This window comes from Papaver somniferum, chromosome 8 (assembly GCF_003573695.1).
Source record: "Papaver somniferum cultivar HN1 chromosome 8, ASM357369v1, whole genome shotgun sequence".
NCBI lineage: Eukaryota > Viridiplantae > Streptophyta > Magnoliopsida > Ranunculales > Papaveraceae > Papaver > Papaver somniferum.
Window position 1 is genome coordinate 101,319,853 of NC_039365.1, and position 10,430 is coordinate 101,330,282.

The following is a 10,430-nucleotide window of genomic DNA, read 5'->3' on the forward strand; positions in this document are numbered from 1 at the left end:
GAGCTTACTAATTGTGCTGCTAACTTAAGGCATATTTGGGACATAGTTAGTGGGAAGGATACCATTTGAACTGATTGGGTTCAGAAGAATCTCATTAAAGGAAAAGATTTTTGGTCTTAAAAATCCCTCAAGATTCTTCTTGGTGTTGGAGAAGGTTGCTAGCAAAGAGAGGTTGATATAGATCTTTTTATGCACATTATTGGGGATGGAGAGAGGACTTTGTTTCTTACTGACTTGTGGCATCCAAATGGTAGATTGATTGATTGGGTCAGTCAAGATAGTATTGATGAGTTATGTTCATCTATTGATTATAAAGTAGCTGATTTTGTAGATGATGAAGGGTGGTATTTCCCCAAAGCTATGGAAGAGGACCTTTCTAAAACTATTTTGCAGTTGAAGGAAGTGGAGTGTGATAAATCTATTCCTTACTTGGTTGTGTGGAAGACTAGTCCTTCTGGGGTGTATACTATGAAGGACACTTATAATACCTTAGCTGGTGAAAAGGATACTATTGTGTGGTCTAATTTGGTATGGTTCAAATCTCATATTCCTAGACAGTCTTTTATTACTTGGCTTAGTCTGCATGGGAGACTTAAAACTAGAGAAAAAATGGCGCAGTGGGAATTTTGTTGGTTGCTAGGTGTGTGCTTTGTGATGATGAGGACTGTGTAGAGGATGAGAGTCACCTTTTTCATTGTTGCTCCTTTACTTATACTATTTGGATGAGACTTCTTCTTAAAATGGGTTACTCTAGAAATATGTGCATTTGTTGGAAAGATGAAATAAACTGGTGTGTGAATTCCTTTACAGGGCAGGGGTTAGTTACTAGAATTAAGTAACTCATATTGAAATTTTTTGTTTAGCATGTCTAGAGGGAGAGAAATAGCAGAATTTTCCAAAGTAAGTATTCTTCAGCCGATCAGGTGGGTTATGCTATTCTTTCTAATGTGAGAATCAAACTGCTTTCTAGCTCCTGCAAGGTTGAGGATTCTCCTCATTCTAGAAGTTTTATGGAAGGAATTCAGATTAGCTGTGACTTTGTTCTTCCTTCTATCATTTTTATGCCATGGATTTTTCCTGAAAGTGATTTTATTATGATAAATGTTGATGGCTCTAAAAGACTATTAACTGGTGGGTGGGGTGCTGTTTTACTAGTGGAAAATGGAAGTTAAACCACTGTCAAGACAAGATGTAATATCTTTAAAAACGACTGTGTTTATCAGTTGGAATATAAAAGTGGTTTTTTCCAAAACGACTGTGTCTGGCAAATGTTGATTTCTTTAAAAAAACTACTTCTTTCATCAGTATATTCATTGTATTGACAAGACTCTGATAGACACAGTGGTTTATATTCATAATTTTACAAAAAAAAATTTGATTTGATTCGGCAGAATCATTCAGCTGAATTTAAATTTGATTCGGCACTGAGATCAAAATTTAAACTAAAATTAATATATATGGAAACAAAGTTAACATTTATATTAAAAGGTGGATTCAGTTTACAACCTCAACATCTAAATATTACCCCAGATCAACATATTAAAACTTTGAAAATACACTCATTAATTTCAATTGTACAAGAGCACTTCCAGCAACACTAGTATAGATTGGTTTCTTTGAGTATCATGTCTGCAAGAGCACTTCCAGCAACAACTTCATCCTCTTTAGTGAAGAAGTAAGCTTCCACTTGAAATATGAAAAAAGGGCTCCAATACAAAGGATACTTCAAGCAAAGCATATTTGCACATATATGGCCACAATATCACTAATCAACAACAATGGAAAAAATAAAAAATACATAACGGTAGGCTGCATGCTCAAGTATTCTCTACAACAATAATAACAACAACAATGAGCATCAAGGATGACCATATCTCTCCTAGCAAGGTTAAGGTCTATGATAGTCGAAGAAGTCATGTAATAGATGTAATGATTATATATGGGAACTGTCCAGCATTATAAATTGTGCAAAATTCTAAATCTAATCAAATTGGTGCAGAAACTGTCACCAGACAAAATAAGAGCAGGGAAACTTCACTTACGTATTGTGCATGAACAAGGAATGGTATACTCGGAATGATACTATCCTGTCATAATCTGATGTTCGGAATCCAAGATCAAGAACTGATCATTCAAATACACCTGCTATCATAAATTCAAGTAATGAATCACTTACGGATCATCATCCTTAACTATATATTCACTGAAAATGTGTCTCTTAAGGGATACAAAACTAAAGGATTCGTAGGTTATGCACCATATCTAGGGAATTCAAGTAAGTGAATTCGTAGGTCACAATGTCTTCCATGAAGACATGCTTTACTTGTTATCATCCTGCCCAGCAAAGAGGATCCAGCAAGTGTATCCAACAACTCCTACAATACGAAACACGAGTACCCAACCAACATAATAAGAAGCTGCATTAGTCTTTGACAGTGCTTACAACTCCTTCAAAGATAAACTCAGTACACCAACAATACTAACTAGAACATAGAAATAGAGAAGGTTGAAGAATACTTACAAATTAGTAACAAACGAGCAAGTGCAGATAAGAGTTTCCAACATCTACAGCACCTAAATCAATCGTAAACAACAACCTAACCTTAGAAAGAGCTTGACTAATGACCGTTATTCCACAACCAAATGCTTCAGAAACGATACAAGTACCTGCAAGAACTGAGGGAAGAAGAAGATCGAGAACACACTACATGTAGACCGGTCATGACATGATTAATTGAGCGAGACTCTGCAAAAAATGATACAACTCGTCACCTTCCCAGTGGAAAGTTTGTCTTGGAGTACGGACGGGCTAAGTCTGCACAACAAGGAAGCACAGACTGATATCATAAATCCTGAAGCCACACATACCAGTTGAAAACCTAATTAAAAAACAAACTCAAGCTATAACAAGAAAGAATGTAAGCCAACCTATGATAATTGTGTCGAAGTGGCGCATATCCAGCACATCAACTTGAGCCAGAGCACAGCCAAAAAGATCCATTTTCCGTCACTCATAGAAGTTGTGATGCAGCAAAGTTTTCACTCGGACATGGGGAGGAATATGTTTTTTGTCATCTTGAACCCAGCGCCCTGTACATCAAGCATCACAACATTCGTATCAGCAGCATACATCAAATTTAAAGAACAAATACTCCTTCAAATACACATGCAATAAAGGGAATTGCTTAACACACTCCACAATTGAGATACTGCGTAGCATTTCAGAAATGATGTCGTGTCCTGAAAGTAATTCTTAAGAAAAATATTTTACTAATTTTCCATCAAAAAGATTTTAAACTTTAACATTACCACTCAACAGCAGCATGGTACTTTCAACATTTTCCACTATCTTGTTGAGGTGCAGAAATAGGATTTTGCTCCACGATGGCACTCATGTGACGCAGCATATATGAGTTAATTACATTGAGCCTTCTACTGGGATTAATTGTTACACATTTTACGGCTACATTGCATCTGCATCAATTAAATATGTTAACAAACGTCAATCAACCTCTTAAGGTCGGCTAACACTAAAGTCTAAAGGAGGATCACTTAATTACATTTTACACCAAATCGCAGCAAGTGAAAAATGCATACCTATAAGGAATATGGCGGTTAGTAGTAGACTCACGATATTTTAGCCAGTCCAAAATCAATGATATAGGCCTGCAGTACAAACATAAAGAAAACATTATTATTTTTGTGAAGCAAACATCTAACATTATGTAAAATGAGGAAATACAGAAAACTTCAGCTCCATAAAACTCAAATATGATACCAAGAAAAAAAGTTCAGTACTTGATTGGATTCCTTTCCAAAACGCATATATCAATTTTGATGTTACGATACAAAAAACCTTTGGAGTGCATATAAGATTGATTCTCGTAATCTAAAGCAAATAAGATTATTCAATCAGTTGTGATATAGTTTACTATAGTAAGAAACACCAATATGGTACAATTACTTTACGTAACTACAAGTGCAACAGACTTGCTTCAGAGGTAGGACGCAATGATTTAAACAACTTTAGATAGTTACATAAATTGTAACGCACCATTAGCCAGAACACCAAATATCTAGATAAATCAGCAGAACAATCTTTACAAACATGGCTAGTAGAGTCTACACTCACCCTACAACTTTCATTAGCGCAGAATTGCATGCCAACTTCAGCTCTGAACTTAGTCCAAGATCACACATCATTACCTCTGCATCCAAAACAGTTTCATGTTAGGCGATACCTCACAAGTAACAAATCAAATGTAAAAGAAAAAAAAAAGAAGGTAATCAGACCTTATATTCACTGATGCAAGAAACCGATCGTCCCCCACAGGTGGTTGTCGTTACCTAGAAGAACAATCCAACAAGTCAGAAGGCTGATAAAAATCCAGCAACATAAAGTAATGTAGTGAGAAATACATTTGGTAAAAGAGACTAACTTCCCTTACGCTGCTTGTAGGTTTGTAACTCTTTTCCTTTGAGCCCATATCGCAGCTCCCAACAATTCTCTAGCTTTTTCTTGTTCAGGGTCTAGTGTTGTATCATAGCATCATCTAACTCCATCACAATTACCTAAATTACTCATGATTAGTACCACACTAGAATACGTAGTTTTGAATTCAAAAGCAGCATCTCCATCTCCCATTTCTATCAATCCTGTTAACTGAAGTAGAAGCGCTAACAGAATTAAACAGTCTATTCCAGTCACTTCAATCATTCCTAATGAGCTGAGCAAAAGAGAGAGAAAATCATCAAACAGACCTCTGAACATTTACCACCACCGGCCAAAACCATATACCCAAAACCACCTAATAAGAAGCACCACCACGACAACAACAACAACATACAAATAAAATGGTAGGAAATCGCCATTCAATAGCACAACTTTCATCCATTCAAGAAAACCCATTACTGAAAAAAAAGGAGAAAAACTGAAAACCAATAGAAAAATTGAATATCTACTAACTACATAAACAATTGAAATCGATAAAAATGCCTAAATCTACGAATTTGAACTCCAAATAAGAAAAACATGTTAAAATTAAAATCCCTAATTTGACAAATTGAAATCGGAGGAAGATATAATGTTTATATACCTTAGAAGTTGTTTCTCATGAAGTAAGCCGTTGATTCAAAACCCTTTTTCTGTACCAACAAAACTGAAAAAATATCAACTTATCAGCATAGAAACCCTAAAATCCAAATCTGATAATCAAAAACAGAAATTAAATAAAACCCATATGTAAGTCTTTCCCAAAGATCTCTTTAAGAACCCTAGATACCTTAGATTTCTTTATACTGATTCGGTTAAGAGAAATCTCAAAACTGTAGGTTTAAGAATTTCATTTGTGATGGATCTCTTTGAAGAAGAAGTGAAAGAAAAACCTAATTCACAGGCGAATAATTGTTATGATTGAGAAAAAAATCGACTAAACATAGAGAGTTATTAAGTTGTGAGAGATGGGTGGTGAGCGAGAAGTGAAGGAAGCCGAAGGAGTGCAGACCGAGATAGAGATAGAGAGAGGATTATAGAATTTTCTTTCTCTCACTGACGTTTTTCAACTCTATGTAGAAACTAGTAGGTAGCTCTGTATGTTTACAAAAATATCCCCTAAAGAAACTACTGTGTCAGAGACAAGTTTTAATAAAACGACTGTGACTCCCAGCACCTATAGTTACGTCAGCCTGGCAATAGTGGTTTTCGTGAATCCTAGGAAGTGGTAAAAAATCCAATTTCCACTAGTGTTTTGAGAGATAATTCTGGTGATGTTGTTGTTGCTGCTGCAAAGGGAGGTGGTCCTTCTATTTTGGTTGATACGCATGAATTGCAGGGTGTTGATCTTGGATTTAATTTGGCCATTGTAAGGGGTTTTAAGAAAGTTCATCTAGCCATTTACTCTATGTTTATATACTTCTTACTTACTATGAAGGATTGCACCCTCCCTGGAACTTGATCCAAATCTGGAGAAGAGTGGAAAGATTAAGGTCTTTCTTTGAGGTTTTAAAGATTTCCCATGTTTACAGGGGAAACAAACATGGCTGCAGATCTTTTGTCAAGTTTCCATCCGCCTGCTAAATGGGTTGATGTAGGGATTGAAGACTATTCTCCAGAGTTTTGTGAGATTATCAGGGAGGATATATAGAGAGGGGAAGTTGTATCCCCGTAGTTAGCTGTGTTTTTTGTTTTGTTTTTATTTTGATTTTCTTGTTTTCTGTTTCTTGGGGTGGGGTCCCCTTAACCCCGGATGTCTGATCAAAATAATAAAAAAAAAAGAATATTTTAGGAACTCCACAACAGCCTCAATGTCAAGTTTCTCGTAACACACTTACTAGGGTAATACCCCCAGCTGATTTTTTCAAACTCAAACCAGTGAGGCATGTCTCATTTCCATGAAAACAAGCCAAACATGTACACCTCAACTTTAGAAGCATCCTATCCAGAAAACTTCATAACTCTGACCAACTTGGTCAATCTCATAAACATAACAAAATCCATATAAACTTACATTAAAATCCGAGAGCTAAAAAATTATGTAATAAAAAGACAAGAAAAACAAGAACTTTCTCAAAAAGGTACCTATTATATGAAAGATTGCTAAAGGGATAGCTTGGAAAATTTTGTTGGAATTTCTTTGCAATATAAGCTACTAAACTAATGTATAAGTAACACATAAGCCGAAGCCTATATTTGATCATTCTGGTGGTGGCAATTCATTTAGGTCAAACTGCATACCATTACGGGTTTTTTCCACCTCATAATCGGCAACATCAAGTGGGCTAGTTAGTGACACTTCTTTATCAATTACCTTTTGTGGTGAAGCAGAGGATGAGCTAGAAGAAGCTTCGGACTGAACATCCCAAAATCGAAACTCATTTGAGCATCATGCATTTTATTTATTTTACAACTAGATCTATGACCTCCCAATGCTGCAGAAGAAGTAAATGGTTTGTTACAGTCAATGCAAGTCCATGATTTAGTGCTTACTGGTATTTGATCGTAATGAATGATACTCAAGGCTTTCCTGCTACAGATGTTCTCAGAGTCGAGTGCCATGGTTTGGCATCCATCATATATCATGTGCGAAGTACGTTTCTCGTTATAATTTTTCTCTTTGTTCTTCATCGAATCATCTTCGTACACATCCGAAACCTTCAACCTATTGCTACTCTTCACCAAATCATCATTAAAATATGTATCTTCCATTTTTCTTGAACTTTCCAAAACTTCTTTTGGATATTTAAGAATCCACTTTTCCCAAACAAGTTTCGACATGAGAAACATGTAAAGATATTATTGAAACAGATAACTATTACAAGAGTTTATGATTTCCTTAAATAGACAATCATTATATATGTAGTGTTATTACAAACACAAAGACTACTCACACACTCACAATACAAACACAACTCGAGTCAACTAAGGTTGACTTGACATACACACATACAATTTATCTAATACACCCCCTCAAACTGTTAGAGGCTAAATAAAACAGTTTGACTACAAAAAACAAAGAAGAACTCTGAAGTAAAACAAACTGAAAAATTTCAGAAGAACCCTGAAGTAAGCACTGTAAATTTTGTAGAAGCACTGGTGTGGCACAAAATAAAGAAGCACTCTGTATTGTTGTAGAAGCACATAATGGAAAGTTGGAGAAGCACTGGTGTGGCACAAAATGAAGAAGCACATACACTTTATCTAATACCATGTAACTGCAGAGGCACTGGAAGAAGTACATTGTATATTTGTATCCATCAAAGTCTGTAATTACCTGGAGAAAGTAGGAAAGCAAAGACCTTTTATGAAAACAATTAGCTATCTGATCCTCACTTGAGATATGTTGTGGTTGTAAAAAACCTTTCTCCACCAGTTTTCTCACAGTATGATATTGTATCTCTATATGTTTTGTCCATTGCCTACTTGCACTTGCTCATTTCCCTTGTAGTTAGAAGTATGCTGAAGTAAACCCTCATTATCAGTTATATGTACAGTTGCACCAGAATCAACAATCCACTGTGGAGCTGTAGAAGTATAAGGACCAATATAACCCATATCTTCACTCATAGAAGTAAATGCTGACTGATGAGCTATATCAGTTGTACCATTTCCTGAATTTGAACCTGAAGCATATGGTGGAGGATAATACCTAAAATGACACCTACTATTAAAGTGCCCCTTTTTCCTACAATTTAACATTCCACTTGAGAATAATCTCTCCTACATTCCCAACACCAGAACCACCATCATAAGAAGCATTAGAACTAAAATTTGTAGTGTTCTTGCTGTTATTAAAATTTCCATTGCCCGAGTTCTTGTTATTATAATAGCCATTCCCTGAATCCTTATTCTTGGTTTTACCATTTCCATTACCAGAATGCACATTTGTTGAATAAAGACCAGAAGGATTTTGAGCATCAAAAATCAAACTAGTGTCTTGATATTGAGCAATGAGCCATTGCTCAGGATTGAGTAACCTTGGTTTTAACTCTGCAAATGTAAACGGTACCTCCATATTTTGTGCTGAAATCACAAAATTGTCATATTATATTTCTAAACCATTCAGCACATGCATTACCAAATCATATTCACTTACTCTTTCTCCTATTACTGCCATAGAGTCAACTATTGTCTTCAAGTTTTGGAGGTAAACAAAGAACAACATGAAACTGAGTTCAAGAAAATACCAAATTTCTCTTGCAGTTGATAGACCCAACACATCTCCAGACACAGATGGTGTAAAAGTTTCCTTTAAACAACTCATAACAAAAGAACCTACCTTCTTCCAATATACCCATCTTGGATTTAACACAAAAACTTCATTCACGGTATTATATTTAGGAGGTTCTCTTTCATCACCAATAACATATCCATATAGATCAGTTGATACTAAAATAGACTCAAATTGGTCACACCGAAGCAGAAAATTAGTTGAATCTAATTTTGATGAAAAAAAATTCACAATATTGGAGAATGGAAACGAAAAGTTCAGAGAATTACCATCTTGAGCAGCGGAAGCCATATTTATTCTTCTTTGATAAACTATCACTGACGTGAACAAACTGAATCTAGAATTGATGTTATGTAATCAAGAAATCAGAATTGAATCTTGATATGAAAATATGACCCAGAACAGGTAAAGATCAAAATTGAAACTGTTGAGAATCGAAAATTTGTTGGAAAAAGATGTTGTTGTTGATACTGTACTGCTTGAAAATTTTGTGTAAAAAATTGTTTGTATAAAAGAAATTTTTTTAGGGTAGGATCGTTCTCACTGATACCATAAGAAACATGTAAAAGATATTATTGAAACAGATAACTATTACAAGAGTTTATGAACAGACTACTCACACACTCACAATACAAACACAACTCAAGTCAACTAAGGTTGACTTGACAAACATACATACACTTTATCTAATACGACCTTTTCACGCGAACCACTGTGAAAAAACGGGGGTCTAACAACCATACCCAATATTTCGTTCGGCAATCTGTATGGACTAACTCCAATATAATTCCAAGAGAATCAACTAGACATTCAGACTCAATCAAGGAAATATATTCAAGAGTTATATCTCAATCTCTCAATACAATATGCAATCGAACAGATAGAGATTTGTGAGCTTGATTGATATGAAATAACTTGAATGGAACCAAAGACCAATTTTAAATTGTCAATCAATTTCAATCAACAACCAAAGGTTGGATTTACCAATTGATTGAACTATGCACAACCTGTGATATTTCAATTATGTAAACAAATATAATGTGGAAAAGAAATAACACATATACTCGAAGTTTTGTTAACAAGAAACCGTAAATGCAGAAAAACCCCGAGACCTAGTCCAGATTTGAACACCACATTGTATTAAGCCGCTACAAACACTAGCTTACTACAAGTTAACTTCGGACTGGAATGTAGTTGATCCCTAAACAAGTCTCACACTGATTAAGGTACAGTTGTGTTCCTTACACCTCTGAATCTCAGCAGGACTCTACGCACTTGATTTCGGTAGCTGATCTCATCTACAACTAAGAATTGCTATGACCCAAAGTCGAAGACTTTATAAACAAATCTGTCTCCCGCAGAAAATTCTATTCTGATAGATAAATCTGTCTCCCACGGAAATACCTACGAAGTTTTTGTTCCGTCTTTTGATAAATCAAGGTGAACAAGAACCAATTGATAATCCGGTCTTATATTCCCGAAGAACAGTCTAGAAATATCAATCACCTCACAATAACATAACTATATGGCAGTAGAATAAGTTATTTGGAATCACAAAGAATGAGACGAAGAGCTTTGTGATTACTTTTTATATCTAACCTATCGGAGATAAATATCGAGCAAATCTTAGAGAAGATATTACTCAATACGATAGAATAAGTAAGATCAGAACACGCAACTACAGAGAAAATAGTTGGGCTTGGA

The 10,430-nt window shown here is 35.3% G+C and overlaps 1 long non-coding RNA gene across 20 annotated transcripts; it reads right to left on the reverse strand.

The window, feature by feature from the left end:
* Positions 1–1,454: 1,454 nt before the first annotated feature.
* LOC113302313 lies at positions 1,455–5,552 on the reverse strand. Of its 20 annotated transcripts, none has more exons than XR_003336759.1 (13): positions 5,283–5,552; positions 5,097–5,145; positions 4,762–4,911; positions 4,294–4,663; positions 4,133–4,208; positions 3,598–3,666; positions 3,310–3,474; positions 2,929–3,090; positions 2,668–2,815; positions 2,522–2,574; positions 2,258–2,375; positions 2,043–2,142; positions 1,455–1,765 (listed from the first exon to the last, which is right to left on the reverse strand). It is a non-coding gene; the product is annotated as an uncharacterized LOC113302313 (long non-coding RNA). The 20 variants fall into 20 exon arrangements; XR_003336766.1 differs by lacking the exon at positions 4,762–4,911 and having other exon boundaries at positions 4,294–4,347; positions 4,449–4,727; positions 5,097–5,159; XR_003336764.1 differs by lacking the exon at positions 4,762–4,911 and having other exon boundaries at positions 4,294–4,347; positions 4,440–4,727; positions 5,097–5,159.
* Positions 5,553–10,430: the final 4,878 nt, after the last annotated feature.